Genomic DNA, 3,657 nt, shown 5'->3' on the forward strand with positions numbered 1-3,657 from the left:
GCACTTCACTCCTCCCCATTTTCCTTATCTGGCTTAGCAGATGAAGTGACTTGCTTGGGTTGTAACTGTCATAGAACTGGCCTGGTATCACTGATTCACCTAGCCTCTGTGTAAGACAGGGCATTGAATTTCGGGACTGTAGCCAGGGCCAACGTCACAGGGACTTGGAGCCCATGCCCTTTGGATTCTGCATGACGTTAGGTACCTGTGCGTGTGAGGCATCCACCCACCACTGGGAGGGTGGCTGTTATCTGGAACTCTTTCCTTCATCCTTTGATCTGCTTTCTCCAACCACCAGCTCTGGCCCCCGTTCTACCCAGTGCCACATTCTTTTCTTTTTCTTTTTTCTTAAGAAAGTAGAATTTTTCTTTCTTCTTGTTGTTGTTAGTTCTTTTTTGGGGGAGGGTATGTTCAAAAACTTTTATACTTGTTTTGCACGAATGTATGTATGTGCACCACATGAACGCCTGGTGCCCACAGAAGTAAGAAGAGGGATCTGGATCCCCTTGAACTGAGCCACTGTGTGGGTTCTGGGAACTAAAAAGCCTGGGTCTTCTGCAAGAACGAGTGCTCTTAACCACAGAGCCATTTCTCCAGGTTATTTCTCTGCCATTGGTGAAATGAGCCAGTTCAAGCCAGGTTGGACTATATTAAAGGCAGGTTTGTTAGGAAACTGCACTTGGGCAGGTCAGTTCTCTGGACCTAAGGAACAAGACCAGAGAAGTTGCTGTGGGGAAAGGGGAGGAAGGGGAGGAAGAGAGAAAGAGGGGGCATGTGCACAGGGAGAAGAAGAACAGGAGGGGGAGGGGGAAGGGGAGGGGGAGGGGGAGGAGGGGGAGGAAGAGAGTCCAAAATGTCTGGATTATATAGGGAGGAGCCTCTGGGGGAAGAGCAGCCCAGGTCCTGGGCTGGAAAGTTTAGGGTTGGGGGCGGGGTATGCCAGGTAGGGACAGAGGGATGCTGGGGAAGCCGGCTCTGCTTTGGTGTGTAAAGTATATGCCTCAGTCCCAGGTCCGAAACCAAACACCATCTTTTCTGTTATTTTTTCATTTTAAGATTTACTATTTTTATTTCATATGTATGGCTGTTTAGCCTGCATGTGTCTCTGTGTACCACATGCATCCCTAAGGCCAGGAGAGGGTGTCTGATCCCTTGGAACTGGAATTAGTGACAGTTATAAGCTGCCATGTGGGTGCTGGGAGCCCAACCCGGAACCTTTGCGAGAGCAGCAAGTATTTTTACCTGCTGAGCCATCTCTCCAGCCCAGTGGTTGCCTTTTCCACCCCCATAGTCTTATTATTTCTATCTCCTCTGTAAAACTAGCTGGCTTTTCACATCCTCAGATTCACCTGTTTTTACCGTCTTCTCTTAAACCAAGTTTTATGGAGCACATTAGTACCGTGTTGTCTCAATGCTTCAAAGGTGCTAAGAAAAACCAGCGTTTATCCAAAGCCCTGAAGGAAATTCCCCCTTTGTGCCAGTCTCTGAGTAATAATGGCTTTGGCAGTTTTCATAGGCCATTAAAAGTTCCTCGTGATATTAAACATGGGACCTCGAAGTCGTTATTTGTTATTTACAAATTGTTGATATTGTGGATACTTAACATGTGGCAAACACTTGAATCTAACCACTGAACCAGCTCTGGGAGCTGTGTGTTTCTTGTCTATTTTAGTGTGTGTGTGGTGTGTGTGTATGTGTTTGTCTCTGTGTATGTATGTATATGTCTGTGTGTGTGTGCTTATGTGTGTGTGTCTGTGTTGTCTGTGTCTGTGTGTGTATGTATGTGTGTGTCTGTATGTGTGTGTATATGTGTGTATGCGTGTGTCTGTGTCTGTGTGTGTATGTATGTGTGTGTCTGTGTGTCTGTGTGTATATCGTGTATATGTCTGTATGTGTGTATGTGTGTATGTGTGTGTCTGTGTGTGTATGTGTGTGTGTGTCTGTGTGTATATTGTGTATGTGTCTGTATGTGTGTATATGTGTGTGTCTGTGTGTGTCTGTGTGTGTCTGTGTGTGTATGTCTGTGTGTATGTGTATTTATGTGTATGTATGTGTGTTTCTGTGTATGTCTGTGTGTGTGTGTGTGCTGGGGATGAGAGCCTCCTTTATGCTGGGGAAGCAGTCTACAACTGAACTACATCCCAAGCCCCACCTCCACTCCCCACCATTTATTTCTCCAGGCCTGCTCCCATTGATGCAGTCTGATGGAGAGAAGTGGGCCCCCAGCACCACCTCCAGCTGGTCTTCAGAAGCTTCACCTTTGGGGTAACAGAGGAGAGGAAACATCAGGGTTGGGGTCCTGGAGGTTGGAGGTCAGCAGTAGCTCACAGGGAAGGGCCAGGAGCTCTGTTTCCAAGTCCTCAAACCCTCGACCCCCTATTTCTTGGTTTTCCCTCCCTGTCTCAAAGTCTCAGCTGCTAAAGGACCTTGGGCTGGATGAACTGGCTCGCATAAAGGTCACTGACTCTCAAGGGCACTTGAGTGAGTGGTGTCCCGGTGTTATAGGGTTCCCTTGGGAGAAGACCCACCCGAATGGGGGTGGCAGGAGGTATCCATCCCTTGTAAAGGATGGCTATCAGAAGGTAAGGTCTTACTCAGAAGGGCAGAGAGAACAGTGGGGCCTTCCAACAGGAGCCAGGAATCCTGATTCTCCAGAGCTCTGCCTCCCAGCATGCATAGTTCTGTGACTTCTTTCTCACCCCTGAATGTGGTATAATCTTTGGGGTCAGTCCGAATGGATGCATCAGAATATCTAGAGCTTGCGTGGTGGTGCACACCTGTAATCTCAGCATGTAGGAGGTGAGAGGATCAGAAGTACAAGACCAGCCTCCTCTAGAGAGTGAGTTTGAGACCAGCCGGCTTGGCCTAAATGAACCCCAATTTCAAACAAGACAAAACTGTATGTTTGGGAAAGGGGCCCTGGGAACGAACCCTTTGAAACCTGAAGCATTTACAGATATGGCTTCCCGAATCCTCAAGGCTTCTCTTTCCCTATGTCAGAGAAGGCATTTTTACTCCAAACTAATAGCTGAGGAGACAACCAAGGCTTAGAAGGGGGGTTGTCTGACACCTGCACCCCACTCCCACCGTTGGTGGGCAAGCCGTGGTGGGTAGCTGGGGTATCTGTCTGGAAGAGACAAGATGAGAGTCAGTGGGAGGGACCGAGGATCAGAGCCCAGGCAGGGTACAAAAGTACATTTGGTTTCCCTCCCGGTTTGGGTTGCCTGGGTAAACTTCCAAGACAGTGAGATTAGAGGGAACTCTAGAGGGACAGAGAGCGCTAAGGAACAGAGTGCATCAGATACTGCCCTCCCTCCATACCCATGAGATCGGTAGTTTGTCTTCATTCGGTGAATTTGACAACAGGCTTGGAGGGGTTAGTCCACCAGTCTAAGTTCACCCACTTAAAAAACAGAGGAGTCCGAACTGGAATTCTGTGGATTCTCGAACTCTTAAGTGGTGTTAAGTAGGTTTGGGGCGCCAAGCTGTTGGGTCCCGGGCTACAAAGCGTTAAAGAACCTTGGCCCTCTCCTCTCTCCTCTAGTTCCCTCCTCCCTCCTCCCTCGCCGCTCCCCAGGCTCTTCCGGTCCCGCTCTTGCAACACCACCCCCGCCACTCTCCCTTCCCCTCCTACCTCCTCTCTCCCCTCGGCTTTAA

This window comes from Rattus norvegicus, chromosome 4 (assembly GCF_021556685.1).
Source record: "Rattus norvegicus strain SHRSP/BbbUtx chromosome 4, alternate assembly SHRSP_T2T, whole genome shotgun sequence".
Lineage (NCBI taxonomy): Eukaryota > Metazoa > Chordata > Mammalia > Rodentia > Muridae > Rattus > Rattus norvegicus.